At 37.7% G+C, this 18,735-nt stretch overlaps 1 protein-coding gene across 1 annotated transcript in view; it reads left to right on the top strand.

The window, feature by feature from the left end:
- PPID (peptidylprolyl isomerase D) overlaps nucleotides 1-18,735 on the top strand; it is a 53,588-nt gene that overhangs the window by 14,868 nt on the left and 19,985 nt on the right. Inside the window, exon 3 of the mRNA XM_058277886.2 lies at nucleotides 7,719-7,859. The gene's annotated coding sequence lies outside the window, so the exon portion shown is untranslated. The remainder of the gene's footprint in view (nucleotides 1-7,718; nucleotides 7,860-18,735) is intronic.

Consider the following 18,735-nt stretch of genomic DNA (forward strand, 5'->3'; position numbering starts at 1 on the left):
TCTTAAAAATAATGGCAAGTACCTCCATAGTACTTACTGTGTCCCAGGCCTTGTTCTAAGTATTTTCCTTTATTATCTCATTTAACCTTTGCAACAACCCTATGAGGGAAATAGTATAATTTATTCCCATTTTACAAATGAGAAAACTGATGCACAGAGAAGTAATTTGTCCAAATATACACAGCTAATAAAGGGCAGGTGGTGATTTGAACCTATCAATCTGACACCAGAATCTGTTCTCTTAACCATTGTACTATAATCCCAGAGGGTAAATTATTGCAGATGAGCAATTATATTAAAATATGGGAATCTATATATTTATATATAGCTTTATAAAAGATGTACTTAAAAGAAAACTACCACTACCAACATTTTTTTTCACCAGCTATTATCCATCTTGAGGGCCCCTAATATTTATAGGAACACATTTTCTGAAATGGTGGCCTAAATAATAGTTTGAAATTTCCACTTTCCTTGTTCCTCTTTGGCTTTGTTTCCTTCTCTCAGCCCCTTCTGAATTTACTTGCCTGCCCTGAGCTGCAAGTAAGGAGACACCTTCATGCAACCCTCTGGCTATCTAGGTGCTTTTTTAACAAGCCTGCATTTCCCATTAGTTCTGCCCCCAGTTAAATGGCTTTTCTTTTAGCGACATTTCTTAGTTAAATAACTTTTAATCATGGTGTAAATGAGATCTAAATATCACAAATGTACATTTCATTTTTTAAAGATTTGTCAAACCATGGTACGTGAGTGTAAAAAAATGTACTCAATGAAATGTAAATATACCAAAAACTGATAGCGCTTCTTTAAAAGCCAAAGATTTTACATCATTCTTTTATATTCTTGAACTAATATTTCTATTTCACTTCTTCCACATAATTTTATATAAAGTTGCTCAATATGACATAGATTTGTAATTTTTTTTAATTAGAGAAATTGTGAGTTTACAAAACAATCATGTATAACATGCAGAATGCCCATCCATTACCTACCCCCCCCATCACTATCTTGCATTGTTGTGAAACATTTTCTACAAATTCTGAAAGAACATCATCAAAACATTATTGCTAATTATGGCCCATAGCTTACTCTTATATTTGGTGTATTTTTTCCATAAACCACCCTATTATTAATGCCATGTATTAGTATTGTACACTTATTATAGTTCATGAGAGAACGTTCTCATATATGTACTGTTAACCACAGTCCATCTTCCACTACATGGTTCAGTGTGTTATACAGTTCCACGCCTTGTACAGTCCATCCAAAGGGTACACTCAGTGGCTCTCATTTTCATCACAGAGTTGTGATGTCATTGCCTCAGTATTTTAGAATGTCTTCCTTACTCCAATAGAAAAAAAATCCTATACCCCTCTATTATTGACCCTTAGCATTGATATAGAACCTTCTTTGACACTGATGCAAGAATTTTTAAAAAGTTGATCAACATAGCGGAGATTTGTAATTTTTAAACATAGAAATAAATTTGTGTTATAAATATATTTTTCAGTGACAGATGGCGCTGGATTCAATTCACTCTTTTTTTTTTTAAAGATTTATTTATTTATTTATTTCTCTCCCCTTCCCCCGCCACCCCAGTTGTCTGTTCTCTGTGTCTATTTGCTGTGTCTTCTTTGTCTGCTTCTGTTGTCAGTGGCATGGGAATTTGTGTTTCTTTTGTTGTTGTTGTTGCATCATCTTGTTGTGTCAGTTCTCCATGTATGCGGCACCATTCCTGGGCCGGCTGCACTTTCTTTCACTCTGGGCGGCTCTCCTTACAGGGTGCACTCCTTGCACGTGGGGTTCCCCTACATGGGGGACACCCCTGCGTGGCAGGGCACTCCTTGAGCACATCTGCACTGCGAATGGGCCAGCACCACACGGGTCAAGGAGGCCCGGGGTTTGAACCGCTGATCTCCCATGTGGTAGACGGGCGCCCCAACCATTGGGCCAAGTCCGCCACCTCAGTTCACTCTTACGGATGAAGAGTACTCATTTCTAGAATGAGACAGATTCAACATTAATTTACACCTATTGTTTGTTTTAATAGTTGTAAATGGTAAGAAACTTACATGCATAAATAAGTAGGTGAGACTAGAAGGAGTTTTGTTACAGTTTTATAATTTTTTCCTTCCAAATTATATTTTAAAAATCACAGTGTTGCCATCAGATATTAACTTCCCATTATTTAAAATGAACTATTTCCTTCTTTTTTTAGTCATTTATCACATTCTATTTATTATAGATTTAGAGTGTATTTTGACATCTGTTAAGGCAAATCCCTCATTCTTATTCTCTTTTTAAACAATTATTTTAGCTCATATTTACCTTTTCAAGAATTTTTATATCACCTTATCAAGTTTAAAAATTTGGGTCGGGCTATTTATTGATATACATTGAATTTTGGATTAAATTGGGCATATTTGACATCACGCCAATTCTGAGTCTTCTCATTCAGAACCCATTGTCTCTTCATTTATGCAAGTCTTTTCATATTCCACAGCAAAGGTTTATTATTTTCTCTTCATGAGTTTCACTTATTTCTTTTTGAGTTCAAGATAGCATGTATTGGGAAGCGGACATAGCTCAGCTAATAGTGCGTCCATCTACCATATGGAGGGTCCAGGGTTCTATCCCCAGTGCCTCCTGTTCTGTGTGGTAAGCTGAACCTCATGCAGTGCTGCTGTGCGCAAAGAGTGTGTGCCATGCAAGGGTGCCTCCCTGCATTAAAAAAGTGCAGCCGGCCTGGGAGTGGCACCGCACACACGGAGAGCTGACGCAGCAAGATGACGCAACAAAAAGAGACATAATTTCCCAGTGCCACCGGATAATGCACAGCAGATGGGGAAGAACACACAGCGAATGGACACAGAGAGCAGACAACGGGGGGGGGGGGGGGAAGGGGAGAGAAATAAAAATAAAAAAATAAAAAAAGATAGCACATATATTTTGGCTACTTTAAATATGTAGCTATTTTCTTTTTCCTCCCTCCCTCTCTTGCTTCTTTCTTTCCTTTCTCTTTCTGTTTCTCTTGCTGTCTCATATTGAGTGTAAACTCTTACAGGGTAGGGCATAGATTGCCCTTATAACCTCCTAAGTGCCCAGGACAAAACTATGCTCATAACAGTTGCTAAGGAAACAAATACTTGTTGAATAAATAAATGAATGAAAAGGTTTGATTCATAAACTGGAATTGCAACAGGAAGAATGTGGGAGAGATGCCAGGAAGAAGTTTCAAAAGAATTACAATTCCTCAAAAACAGATGATAAATTGTGGCTTGGTTATACCACATAGCAAATTTGACAAACAGTTCCATTTTTTTAAACTAAAGAGACAAATTTTAGACAAGTTCTCCCAGTGTGGATCCACTCAGAGCTTTGGTTTACTCAGACTCTAAGAAAAATGCCAAAGTTTTTCTACCTGTGAGGCTTCCTGGAACACTGTCCTTTAAAGAACGTAAGAACAATTTAAAATTCTCTTTTAAAAAGGACATTTGCTTGCTAAATGTCAAGATCAAATTGACCTTTTAAATAAGAAACATGTTAAACCCAAAGACTAATTGGTAGCGATGGTGAGAGGACAAAGCAGACACTATGTCTACTGCCTCATCCCTCATATTTAGTCTGTTACCTAGAAGACTGTCATTGCTACGGAATACCCCATCCTTCTTTCCCTACATAGGCCTCTTGTAGACAGTACTGAAGAAGTCAGTAGACATTGTTGTGGGCTGGGGAAAGGACTTGTAGTCTCTCTATTCTCTCTAAGCACTGAAGAGATTGAGCTAGCAGGGGAGAGACCCTGTCTGTTCTGGAATTAGAGATTGAAAGCAGAAGACTCTGTAAGCAGCAGCAGCCCATTCTGAGAGGAATCTCACCTAATGTGACACTCCGGCCACAACGTAATGAACAGAACCTGAGAGGTGTGGGCAAAGAAATGATGTTGTTGCTGCTTGTCCCACAGACTTGCCTTGTCCCAGAGTGAGGCTAGGGAGAAGCTGCCAGAAAACACTGGATGATTCAACCCAGAGGATTGAGGAGAATCCTGTGCTTCCTCAAAAGATGGGGCACCTTTACAAACTACAGCTATTTTTCCTTATTGTGCTGGATTTAGACTGCCTCTTCTCCACCTGTGTGCAGTGTCAGGGGCAAAAAGTGGCCTTGGAATTCCTGGAAAGATTCCATTCTTCCCTACCCCACGACATTCACTGGCTTACTACCATCATTTACCCTGAAACCATCAGAATTAATCACGTCATTCCTTTATCCCTTATTCGCATCAGCCACTACAAGATGCTCGTCTCCCAGGTAACACTCCATCTCTCTCACTCCAGTCCCCATACAGCTCTGTAATCTTTTATTCTCCCTTCTCCCACCCCTCCCCCACTCTCAAAATATTTCCACTTTACTCTCTGGAATGCCACTGTCAGCCACAAAATCCCTACACCTTCTCAACCTCCTCTGGAAAGGTGCCCTTTGTTATCTTGCTGCAGCATAGACCTGAATCCCCCTAGAAGATTGCCATGTCCTCTGCAGCCCTCTCTAGTGGTGGCTGCTCTCTGTGTTACACATCGTATGATATTGCATCTGGAAATAGGGTGAGGGTCCTCCTTACTCCTCACTGACACCTTCAAACCATTCCTACTCCCTAAAAATCCCCAGTCATCAGACTATACCGCCTACTCTCTCCCATTGTCACTTGACCTAATTTCTCAAAGATTTTAGGAGCTGGTTCATGTCATTCTGTCCAACAGTACTCCTGTCATAATCTTTGGTGATTTCAACATCCACTTAGAACAACTTTCTAATATCCTGGCTTTAGTTCCTTGACCTGTTCACTTCCTATGATTTGTCCTTCACTCTATATTGGTCCTTCATTCTGCAGTCATACCCTAGACCTTGACATTGCCAGAAGGAACTCTTCTGTATTCTCAATGTCAGGCCTCCTTATAATATCCCCATGATTCCTTTTAATACACCGACTCCAGCAGTCCTTTCACCCCACTGCAATTTACATCTCATGCTTTCTTTTCCCTTCCTGATAACTGGTGAATGATGTGCCTGACATCCAGCTTCTACCATTCAGATGACGGAAGTGTTCTAGGACATGGCAGAGAAACAAGATGGAAGGACGCTCAGGTCCTAAATGATCATTTGAAGCCAAGACACAATAATAAGGAATCTCTCACTCGAAATAGAAATAACCCTCTACCAGAAGTCACAGAATTAATATTGGGTGTCTTTGTTATAACAGCCTAGCTTTACTCTTGAAAAAAATACAAATTTGACTCCGTTGGTCCTTTCTCACTTTCTAATACTCACTTGGCAAAACCATAACTCTGACTGAATTTCCACCCTCTCCTCACCTGCAGTCTATCTCAGAATCTGGCTGGAGAAAATATCCTTATTGATTGGTCTCACTTTAGATTCACGGCCACTAACTTCCAGGAGGTTTTTAATGATCCCTGGCAATTAGACCACATCTCCCTGGTACATTCACTCTCCCACCCTGCAGACAAACTGTCCTATCCCTCTTCTCTTTACTCAAACCTCCAATTGTTCCCATTCTTAACTTATAACCTGCATGTTATTTCATTGAGGGATTGAAGGTTTCAGAAGGGAATTTCAACAAGCTCTATCTCCTCATTTCCTTTCCTCCCACATCTTTGCCCACATTCTCTGTCTTGCCTTTCCTCCTATGGATAAACTGTCGCTTTTCCTATTTAAAACCGACATTTCTACATTTGCATCAGATTGAATGTCTTCTTGCCTGTTCAAAGACATTACTCCAAAGATTCTTCCTTGTCTCCTGCATCATCAATTTTTCTCTTTCTACTAGATGTTTATCATAGCATACAACTATACTCTTATTTCCTCCATCATGAACATTTTTAAAAACCTCTCATATCCCCTTCCCCTCCAGTTATCACCTCATCCCTCTGTTCCTGTTTATGGCAAAATCTCTGAAAAGAGTTATCTATGTTTCTTGAATTTAATTATTTTCCTATTTTCTATTCTTTTAAAAATTTATATCATGAAAAATATCAAGCCTACACAAATGTAGAGAGAGAAAGAGTATAATCAGCCTCCACATATCATTCCAGTTTCAACAAATATACATATCATTCCAGTTTCAACAAATATAAACATTTTATCTATCTTATTTTTTCCTTCTCCCTTCCCTATTTTTTTCTGGAGTATATTCTAAAGCAACTCCCAAACATCATATCATTTCACCTGTAAATAATTCAGTACACATCTCTAAAAGATATTAATTTTTAAAAAAATCATAATCACAATAGCAATAGCGTACCTAACAAATCTAAATACACAATCAGGATTTAGTATTCCAGATTGTCTCAAACATCTTTTTACAGTAGATTTCCTCAAACCAGACTCTAAACAGGATCATTGCACTTGTCACTATGTCTCTTAACATTTCCTTTATCTCTAACAGTTTCATGCCATTTATATGTTTAAAAAGTATGTCATTTTTCCTGTAGAAGCTCCCGCACTCTGGATTTATCTGCTTGCATCCTTGAGGCTTTGTTTAGCATGTTATTCTCTCTCTCCTATAATTCCTGTAAATTGATAGTTATATTTAGAAGCTTGATTCTTTTTTTTCTTGAACATATTTCAATGATGTTTTCATCCCCACTACTCTAAAACAGTATCAAGTTCACTAATGATTCACATTACTAAATCTAAAATCCATTCCCAGTCCTCATCTTCCTTGACCCAGTATTCGGGTCACAGTATTTGACACAATTGATCACTTCCTTTTCCTTGATGGATTTCCTTTATTTGGTTTACAGGATATCATTCTTTCATAGTTTGACTTTTACCTCACTTTTTGCTCCTTTTCAGTCTCTTTTACTTTCCTACTTCTAAATGTTGGTGTGTTCTAGGATTAGTTTTTGGTTCTCCTCTCCTTCTTGTCTGCAGCAATTCCTTTGGTGAACTTGTCTAGTTCCCGGGCTTTATCATTTATACATATAGACTTCCTAAGTGATAGCCTAAGTCTGAACCTCTGCCAAGAAATCACACTTCATATAGCCAACTGTGGGTTTGTTGTTTTTTGTGGGTTTTTTTTGTTTGTTTGTTTGTTTAAATGCATTTTTATTTTCAGGCAACCTACATGGCATATTTTTTCTTCAAAACAATTCCTCTGCTCCAAATAAATCGAGATCAAAATAAATGATGAGTTCTAGATGGCATCAGTCCATCTGTCTAAGTCCTGGTGTGGTGTGGATGAAAAGCATCAGTCAGTTATGGTGACAGGTGATAGATGCAAAGCAATCACCAAATTTGTTAACATTTCTCTATTTTTAAACCATCCTTAAAGAAAATCATGTATGGGTCACACCATCCTCAAGGTAGTCCAGGAGAGCATCCATACCATCTGGAGTCATGTTTTCACCCATAAAGACCTGATAGCTGTTGAAATATGCAGCCCCTGCCATAAAAGGTTTTACTCTTTCTGGTCTCTGTTCAAGTTTGCCTGATTGATTTCATGTAATTGTTGATGTGATGTCTGTCTTGTAGACTTCTTTTGTGAAGATGGTTTCCTGCAAGTGATTGTTCATGATAGTATCAACACCAGTGAAGGCCACCCTTTGGGTACCTTTACCCTCCGAGCCTTCAGCAGAGGAATTTCCATCAATGAATGCGTCATCAAGGCTACTTTCTGTCTTACTGACCATCTTCCCCTCCACCTCTAGGCAAAGCCATCTGCGATCTCCCGGATATTGTAATTGCTGGGGAACATCTCGTCCTAGCAGATGAGGTCCAGGTAGATGATCCTCACTGTGACTGCAGAGGGGTGCCAGGAGCCTGGAGCCCGAAGCAAATGCAGAGCCGCGGTATTGGCGCTGGGGGGAGAGGGGTGTGGGCAGAAAACACCAACTGTGTGTTTATCCATTTGAATGTCTAACAAGTATTCAAATTGATCATGTCTGTAACCTAACACCTGACGTCTTTTCAAATCTGATCCTCTCTGTCTTCTTCACCATTGTTGTTGGCAACTTCGTCTTTCCAGATATTTAGGCCAAAACTCTTTGAGTTATTCTAGATTCTTTCTCTCTATCCCATATCCAATCTGTCGGCAAATCCAGGTAACACTGCATTCAAAATACACCCACAATCTGGTTATAGCATGTAATGCCGCTATTATCCTGATCTGTATTTTTGCCATTGCCTCCTAACTGCACCCTCTGTCCCATTCAATTGTTCTTACCACAGCAGCCAGAATGAGTCCTTAAAAATGTAGGTCACTTCAGTACCATGGTGTCTTTACCACTCTAGCTAAGTAATATGCTTTAAAGTCAGGAAGTAAGAATCCTCGGACTTCCTTCGTTTTTAAGATGTTTTTTTTGGCTATTCCACCCTTCCAAATAAATTTGATAATTGGCCTTGCCAATTCTTTAAAAATGACTGTTGGAATTTTATTGGGATTGTGTTGAAACTGTAGATAAATTTGGGTGGAATTGACATCTTAATGATATTCAGTCTTCCAATCCATAAACCTGGGATGTCCTTCCATTTATTTGGGTCTTCTTTGGTTTCTTTTAGCAACGTTTTAAAGTTTTGTCAAATATAGGTCCTATATGTCCTTGGTTAAATTTATTCCTAAATATTTGATCCTTTTTAGCCTTTATTGTAAATGGGATATTTTTCCTGACTTCCTCCTCAGATTGTTCATTAGTAGTAAATAGAAACACTACTAATTTTTGTGTATTAACCTTGTATCCTGCCACTGTGCTAAACTTTTCTATTAGTTCTAGTAGCTTTGTTCTGGATTTTTTGGGATTTTCTAGATATAGGATCATGTCATCAGCAATTAATTAATGTTTTACTTCTTTTCCTATTTGGATGCATTTTATTTCTCTTTCTTGCCTATTGCTCAAGCCCAAACTTATAGCACAATATTGAATAACAGTGGTAATAGTGGGCAACCTTGTCTTGTTCCACATCTCAGCAGGAAAGCTTTCAGTCTTTCTCCATTGAATAGATGTTAGCTGTGGGTTTTTCATATATGCACTTTATCATGTTGAAAATCTTCCTTTTATTCCTATCTTTTGGAGTGGTTTCATCAAGAAAGCATGTTGGGTTTTGTCAAATGCCTTTTCTGTGTTAATCGAGATGATCATGTGATTTTTTTTCTTAGTTTAGTAATGTGATATATCACATTGATTAATTTTCTTGTATTGAGCCACCCTTATATAACTGGGATAAAATCTACTTGATCATGATGTATAATTCTTTTAATGTCCTGTTGGATTCAATTAGAAGGTATTTTGTTGATGAGTTTTGCATCTATATTCATTAGAGAAATTAGTCCATAGTTTTTTTTTCATTTTATCTTTATCTGGTTTTGGGATTAGGGTAATGTTGGCTTCATGGAATGAGTTTGGTAGTGTTTCCTCCTGTTCTAGTTTTTGGAAGAGTTTGAGCAAAATTGGTATTAATTCTTCTTTGAATGATTGTTAGGATTCACCTGTGACGTCATCTAACACTAGGCTTTTCATCTTTGGGAGGTTTTTGATGACTATTTTAATCTCCTTGCTTGTAATGGGTTTGTTGAGGTCTTCTGTTTCTTTTAGGATCAGTGTAGATTGTTTATGTGTTTCTAGGAATTTGTCCATCTCATCTACATTGTCTAGTTTTTTGGCACAGATTTGTTCAAGTATCCTCTTATGATCTCTTTTATTTCTGTGGGGTCAGTACTAATGTTCCCCCTCTCATTTTAGATTTTATTTATTTGTATTTTCTCTCTTTTTTTCACCAGCTAAGGGTTTGTGATTTTTTTTGATCTTTTCAAAGAACCAACTTTTGATTTTGCTGATTCTCTCAATTGTTCTTTTGTTCTCAATTTCATTTATTTCTGCTCTTCTTTGTATTTTCTTTCCTTTGCTTACTCTGGGGTTAGTTTGCTGTTCTTTTTCTAGTTCCTCTAGCTTGTTCAGTTAGATTTTTAATTTTAGCTCTTTCTTTTTAATGTGAGCATTGAGGCTATAAATTTGCTCTCAGCACTGCCTTCACTGCATCCCATAGGTTTTGTATGTTGTGCTCTCATTTTTATTCATCTTGAGATATTTACTGATTTTCTCTTGTAATTTCTTCTTTGACCCACTAGTTGTTTAAGAGTGTGATGTTTAACTTCTATATATTTGTGAGTTTTCCCTTTCTCTACCTGTTGTTGATTTCCAGCTTCATTCTATTATTATCAGATTTAGTGCTTGTTGGAAATGGAGGCACAGTGGCCTCACAAGGAGAGACGTGCTAGCTCCATACTAGTGCTGTCTCCATGGCTATGCTTGCACCCTAAGGAATGCGATAATTAAGAGTTCCTGGCAAATGGGATGAAGTTGTTAAAGGCTGAAAGAAAAGATGAGTTCATACCTTTTGTAGTGAATAGAACATTTAGACTTTGTACCTTGAGATAAGATTTGTAAAAATTCCTTAGACTATGGGTAATGCTGATAGTTAACTGCATGTTGCTGCTTGTTGTCACGTAGGCTACGTGTTGCTGCTTGTTGTCACATAGGCTATGTGTTCCTGCTTGTTGTCACGTAGACTGGGCTATATAGAGAGCCCCTTGTAAACAATAAAGTTGTCTGATGAATCTCTACTCACAGACCCCCGATCCCAGCTTTCTCGTTCTTTTTCTCTCGCTCTTTCTTTTTGTTTCCTTCTCCCTTTTCTCTTTTTTTCACTCCCAATACCCTTCGGGTCCAAATCTCCAACAAGTGCTTTGTATAATTTTAATCTTTCTAAATTTATTGAGACTTGTTTTATAACCAGCATATGGTTTATCCTGGAGAATGATCCATAAGCACTTGATATGAATATCTTGCTGTTTTGGGGCTCAATATTCTATACATGTCTGTGAGGTCTAGTTTATTTACATATTATTCAAGTTCTCTGTTTCCTTATTGATCCTTTGTCTAGTTGTTCTGTCCAAAGATGAGAGCATTGTATGTTTTCACTAATATGAACTAAAACGATGAGTAAACTCATGGAGGTAAACCCTAGAGTATAGGTTACTAGAAAATTGAATGTGGGTTGAGAATGGGAGCTGATGCTTAATGTCTGTAGAATTTTTAATAAGGCTCATTGTAAATGTGTGGAAATGAATAGAGTTGATGGTAATACATTATTGTGAGTATAATTAATGTTGCTGATTTATAAATGTGATTGTGGCTGAAAGGGTTAGTATGTGGATGTAATATTTCAGTTGAAAGGAAGCTAGGAGAATAATGTAGGGACTGTTTAACATAGTGATTTTGGTGGTGGATAAAGATTGGGCTTAATAGATTAAAAATGTTCTTCCTTTACGAAGTATTATGTATATGGTGATACATGGGAAAATTACAACAAAAGTAACTTTTTAAAAAAAGACTTATTTATTTATCCTCTCCCATTGTTTTTCTTTTTGCTCTCACTATCTGCTCTGTGTGTTCTGTGTCTGCTTGTCTCCTCTTTAGGAGGCACCAGGAACTGATCATGGGACCATCCGAAGTGTGCGAGAGGTGCTTAATCTCTTGCGCCACCTCAGCTCGCTGGTCTGCTGTGTCCCTTATTGTCTCTCCTCTGTGTCTCTTTGTGTTGTGTCATCTTGCTGTGCCAGCTCTCTATGTGGGCTAGCACTCCTGCACAGGGTAGCACTCCACATGGGCCAGCTCTGTGCTCAGGCCAGCTTGCCTTTCACCAGGAGGCCTGGGAATTGAACCCTGGATCTCCCATATGGTAGATGGGAGCCCAGTTGCTTGAGCAACATCTGTTTCCCTGTAATTTATAGATGATAGTTAACAGTAATATTGTAGTATTTTTGCAGCAATGGCAAAAAAGATGTTATATCAGTTCTAAGGTACAAAAATAGTGGGTTATAAGGGGTATGGGAGTATTCCCTTTGTAATGATGAAAAAGTTCTAAAATTGACTGAGGTGATGACAGCACAATTCTTTTTTTTTTTTTTTTTGCCCTCTTTAACTTTTTTTTTTTAATTGACTTTGTACTAATATTACATTAAAAAATATATATATATGAGGTCCCATTCAACCCCACCCCCCCCACCCCACCTCTCCCCCCCCCCCCCAGCAACACTCGTTCCCATCATCATGACACATCCATTGCATTTGGTAAGTACATCTCTGGGCATCTCTGCACCTCATGTCAATGGTCCACATCATGGCCCATACTCTCCCCCATTCCATCCAGTGGGCCCTGTGAGGATTTACAATGTCCGGTGATTGCCCCTGAAGCACCATCCAGGGCAGCTCCATGTCCCAAAGACGCCTCCACCTCTCATCTCTTCCTGCCTTTCCCCATACCCATCAGCCACCATGTCCACTTTTCCCAATCCAATGCCACCTTTTCTATGTGGACATTGGATTGGTTGATGACAGCACAATTCTGAGGAAAATGAGAGCCACTGAGTATACACTTTGAATGGACTGTACAAAGCATGGTACTGTATAACACAGGAAATCCTGTAGTGGAAGATAGACTGTGGTTAACAACAAATATGAGAACATTCTATCATAAACTATAACATATATATAATACTAATACAGGATGTCATTAACTGGGTGGGTTGGGGGAAAAATACACCAAATGTAAGATTCGCTATTGGCTATAGTTAGTAGTAATTTTTTTTTTTTTTTTTTTTTTCTGAGGTACCAAGGCCAGGGATTGAACCTGGTACTTTTGAGGATGCTCTTTCATAGTTTGTAGCAATGGTTTCACAACAAAGCAAGGTGTTTTTGGTGGGGTGATGTATGGGAGCCCTGTATGATGATATGCATGTTTGTTTTGTAAGTCACAATTTATTCTTATTGTTTATGGATGTTCATGTATGATTGATAAACTTCAATTTTTAAAAAGTTTTAAAAATCTAGGTCACATCAGGTCACTCCTTTGTTCAAAATGCTGCAGTGGCAAAAATGTGCGGGAGGGAGTGTAAACTATAATCATTGCCTAGTGGCAATGCTCCAAGATGTTGTTCATCATTTGTGGCAAATGTGCCACATTAATGAAGGATGTTGTTGAGGTGGGGAAATGTGGGAGGGCTAGGGAGTGGGGCATATGGGAATCCCCTATATTTTTTGCATAACATTTATGTAATCTATTTCTTTTTAAAAAATAAAAAATAAAGAAGTGTATATTTTTTAAAATGCTTGTAGCGATTCCCCATTTTCTTAGAGTAAAAGCTGGGTCCTTAAAATGACATATTAAGCCTACATGTTCAGCTCTGTCAGTAATTCTCTGATGTATCTCCCAATATTCTCCATTCTTCCCCCTTGCTTATTCCATTCTAGTCATACTGGCTTTTTTTCTGTTTCTAGAGCATGCCATGCACTCCCAACTTGGGCCTTAGCATTTTTGTGTCCTGCTTGAATTTTTCTTCCCCCAGTATCAACAAGGCTCACTCCCTCACCTCCTTCAGGTTTTGCCTTTTCAGTAAGTCCTTTCCTGACCACCCTAAGTAAAATTGTGTTTCCCTAGGCAAGGAATTGATGGATCAAAGTGTATTAGTATATGTGTTTTGATAAATATTTTTAAATTACTCCTACCAGCAACATATGAGTATACAAGTTTCCTCCCCATAGTATGACCAACAGAGTGTTTCAACTTTTGAAATTTTGACATCACATTGTAGTTTTATTTGCATTTCTTTTCGTATGAGGGAATTTTAACATCAGTTTAAGAGCCTTTTCTACTTCCATTTTTTAAAAACTGTCAGTTCATATCTTTTGCACACTTTTCTATTGGGATATTGATCTTTCATTTATTTGTAGGAGCTCTTTATATTAGGGAAAGTACTACTTTGTCTATGATATGAGTTGGAAATAAAATTTTTCCAGTTTGCCTTTGACTTTATCTATAGTGGGTTTTTTATGCAGACTTTAAAAAATTGAAAATCTATTTTATCTACATTTTCTTTAATGAGTTTCTAAGTATTGTTCCATACTTTAAATAATTTTTTTAAAGATTTATTTCCCTCCCCTCCCCCAGTTGTCTGTTCTCTGTGTCTATTTGCTGTGTGTTCTTTGTCCGCTTCTGTTGTTGTCAGCAGCACGGGAATCTGTGTTTCTTTGTTGTTGTTGTTGTTGTTGTTGTTGTTGTTGCATTACCTTGCTGTGCCAGCTCTCCTGTGGGTGGCGTCATTCCTGGGCAGGCTGCACTTTCTTTCGCACTGGGCGCTCTCCTTACGGGGTGCACTCCTTGTGCGTGGGGCTCCCCTATGCAGGGCGTGGCGCGGCACTCCTTGCGCGCATCATCACTGCACATGGGCCAGCTCCACACAGGTCAAGGAGGCCTGGGGTTTGAACCGCGGACCTCCCGTGTGGTAGATGGATGCCCTAACCACTGGGCCAAGTCCGCTTCCCTGTACCATACTTTAAAAGGCTTCCCTCATATGAAATTACCCTTTTTAATCACTCTTTTTTTCATGTTCAAATCTTTTATCAATCTGAAATTCATTTTGGTACAAGGTGTGAGGTACACTTCCAACTCTATTCGTTTTCCAAATGGCTCCCTATTTATCTCAGCACCATTTATTTGATACTCCCATCTTTTCTCCATTCACCAGAAAAGTCACCCAGGAGACGCTAAGGCAGAATTTAATGGGTGTGAACTTTGGTTGAGATAAACACTGTATTCTCTTGTGAAACCTCTTAGGAGGGAGCTGAGACTTCAAATATGCCACTGAGAGCTGCCAACATGTCAAACCTGTAATGTGCTAAAAGACCACACCCAGTAAATGCTCATATAATGTTACCAAATTGTAGCTTGAGAAGCGAGCACAGGATTCTTCTATAGTTCCTCCACCTCATGTGTGTTCTTTTTTTTAAAAAAAGATTTATTTTTATTTATTTCTCTTCCCTTCCCCCTTGCCCGCCCACCCCAGTTGTCTGTTCTCTGTGTCCATTCACCGTGTGTTCTTCTTTGTCCACTTCTGTTGTTGTCAGTGGCACCAGGAATCTGTGTCTTTTTGTTGTGTCATCTTGCTGCGTCAGCTCTCCGTGTGTGTGGTGCCACTCCTGGGCAGGCTGAACTTTCTTTTGGGCTGGGTGGCTCTCCTTGCAGGGTGTATTCCTTGCGTGTGAGGATCCCCTATGCGGGGGACACCCCTGTGTGGTACTGCACTCCTTGCACGCATCAGCATTGTGTGTGGGCCAGCTCCACACGGGTCAAGGAGGTCCTGGGTTTGAACTGTGGACATACCATGTGGTAGGTGGACGCTCTAACAGCTGAGCCTTCATGTGTGTTCTAATAATGTGAAAACATGGAAGAGAATACTCAGCTTTTTGGTGGTTTGCTTTGCAGACTTAGTCCATCAATATGTGAGAAAGACTAGACCATAGTATTTGCAAATCATCTTGAACTATGGAGAAGAACAGTGCTGTTGCAATTCTCATATGTTATCTTACAGATTTCAAGCATGTGATTATGGCATCAGCATTCTAGATTTAATGGAGTTTTGTTTAAATTAGTATAAAATCACCAATATCTGCTCAACTAGTTATGAAACTGGGCCACTGGGTGTGAATTATGGGGGCTGAAGTTTGTGGGGGATTGGGATGGAATGCCTCGGGACTGGTGATATCATATAAGACCATTAGATCTAGTTCACCTGTCTACTAGGATGCTTTTTAAACTAGGGCACTCATCTATTATTCAATGATAATTGTATCAATAATGCTGACATTAAGATACTGTAAAGTCCTGCTGTACCTTTTGAAATAAGTTCCAAGTCATCAAAAATTAATTATGAAAAATGCAATTTGATTTTTAAAGGTATTTGGTTGTTTTCCTTAATGGAAAGACCAAGTGGCATAATGGTTAGGGGTTTTGTTCAGGAGGCAGACAGTGCAAGTTTATTTTTGGTTCTTCTACTTTTTATCCTAGTGACTTTGAGCAAGTTACCTAACCTCTGTAAACCTTAATTTCCTCATCTGCAAAACAGTTATACTAATAGTACCTACTGTTACAGGGATTAGTGAGAAAACCCATTTACAGTACTTAGCATTTCTCCCCATCTGACTGGCAAAGATAAAAAAAAGTTTAATAGTACATATGTTGCTGAGAGTGTGGTGGAGATTGGGGGCACACACATTGCTTGAGGGAGTGTAAATTGTTACAACCTCCTCTATAAAACATTTTGACAATGTTTATCAGAATTACAGGTGCACAAACTATCTTTTGACAAGCAATCCTTCTCGATAAAATTTATTGAATATATGTCCTTGTAAATAAGCAAACTGCTATCTGTATCCTGATATTTATTATATTTCAACACAGTTAGAATGGAAACAACTTAAGTCTCCATCTATAAAATTTTCTTTTTTTAAAATTAGAGCAGTTGTAGGTTAAAAAAAAAATCATGCATAAAGGACAGAGTTCTCCTATATTTTCCACGCACAAACACAGTTTTCCCTATTATTATATTTTACATTAATGTGGTAACTTTGTTACAATTGATGAAATAATATAATTATATAATTATCTATAGTCCATAGTTTACATTAGGGTTCACTCTTTGAGTTGTTCAGCTTCTTTTTTTAAAATTCAATAACATATACACAATCTAAAGTTTTCCATTTTAACCACTTTCATATATATATTTCTGTACTGTTAATTATATTCACAATGTTGTGTTACTATCACCACCATTCACCAAAAAATCTTTTCCATCACTCCAAACAGAAGTTCTGTACCAATTAAGCATTAAATCCCCATTCCCCATCCCTATCCTATCCCAGGTAACCCTGCATTCTAGTTTCTGACCCTACGAGTTTAAGTATTCTAATTATTTCAAATCAATGACAACATACAATGTTTGTCCTATTGTCTCTGGCTTATTTCATTCAAATTGATGTCGACAAATTTCATCCAGGCACCAGAACTTCATTCCTTTTGATGACTGAGTAATATTCCTTTGTATGTTTATACCACATTTTGTTTACCCATTCATCTATTGATGGACACTTGGGTTGCTTCCACCTTTTGGCAATTGTGAATTATGCCGCTATGAACATCAGTGTGCAAATACCTGTTTGAGTCACTGCTTTCAATTCCTTTGGGTATATACCTAGTAGTGGGATTGCCGGATCATATGGTAGTTCTATACTTAACTTTCTGAGGAACCTCCAAGCTGTCTTCAACAGTGACTGTGCCATTTTATATTCCCACCAACAATAAATGAATGTTCCTATTTTTTCCATATCTTCTCCAACTCTTTGTTAGGAGGTTTTTGATGACTGTTTTAATCTCTTTACTAGTAATTGGTTTGTTGAGATTTTCTATTTCTTGAGTAAATGTAGGTAGTTTGTGTGTTCTAAGAATTTGTCCATTTCATCTAGATAATCTAATTTATTGACATGCCATTGTTCATGGTATCCTCTTATAGTCCTTTTTTTAATGTTAGCTTTCTGTTTTGTTTTAATTATTATTTTTAAAGAAGTTTTAAATTACATAAATGTTACATTGAAAATATAGGGGATTCCCATATACCTCACCATTCTCTCTCCCACACTTTTCCCCATTAATGACATCATTCATTAGTGTGATACATTTGTTATAATTGATGGACAAATTTTGAAGCAATGCTACTAACCATGGTCTATAGTTTACATTACGGTTTACACTTTGCCTTGCGCAATCTTATAATTCTTTTATTTCAGCGGGGCCAATAGTAATGTCCACATTTTCATTTCTGATTTTCATTATGTATACCTTTTCTCTTAGTTTCATTGTCAATCTAGTCAAAGGTTTGTCCATTTTATTGATCTTTTCAAAGAATCAACTTTCCGTTTCCTTTATTCTATTGTTTTTTAAAATTTTCTATTTTATTTATTGTCATTCTAGTCTTTGTTATTTCTTTTCTTCTGTAACTTTGTGTTTAGTTTGTTCTTCTTTTTCTAGTTCTTCCATTTGTGAGGTTAGGTCTCCACGTTAAGATCCTTTTTCTCTTTTAAATGAAAGCACTTAGAGCTACAAACCTCCCTCTCAGCACTGCCTTTAGTATATTGTATAAGTTTTGTTATATTGTGATTTCATTTTCATTTGCCTCAAGGTATTTCCTCATTTCTCCTATGATTTCATTTTTGATCCATTTGCTTGTTTTTGAGTGTGTTATTTAATTTCCACATATTTGTGCGTGTTCCAGCTCTCCCTCTGTTACTGATTTCTACCTTTAATCCACTGTGGCCAGGGTAGATGCATTTTATGTTTCAATATTGTTAAACTTATTGAGACTTGTTTTGTGACCTAACATATGGTCTATCCATCTGCACTAGAGAAGAACGTGTATTCTGCTGCTCTTGGTGAAGTGTATTATATATGTCTGTTAGATCCAGTTGGCTAATAGTATCATTTAATACATTATTTTGATCTTCTGTCTAGATGTTTTATCCATTATTTAAAGTGGTGTATTGAGGTTTTCTACTATTAATGTGGTGCTGTTTATTTCCTCCTTCAAATCTGTTGAAATTAGCTTCATGTATTTTGGGTCTCTGCTTTTTGCAGATATATTTATAATTGTTATACCTTCTGGTTAAATTGACCCCGTTTTTATATATAGTGTATTATAAGGGACTTTTTGATGCATTCATGCAATCATAAACGATACTGTAAGAAAGAGCAAGGAAACGCTATGGTATAGAGCATTGCTGGGATATCCTGTTTATCTGAAGAAGGAAAGTGTAGAACAGTGTGTAAAACCAGGGGCTGGCA

This window comes from Dasypus novemcinctus, chromosome 1, assembly GCF_030445035.2.
Source record: "Dasypus novemcinctus isolate mDasNov1 chromosome 1, mDasNov1.1.hap2, whole genome shotgun sequence".
NCBI classification, from domain to species: Eukaryota; Metazoa; Chordata; class Mammalia; order Cingulata; family Dasypodidae; genus Dasypus; species Dasypus novemcinctus.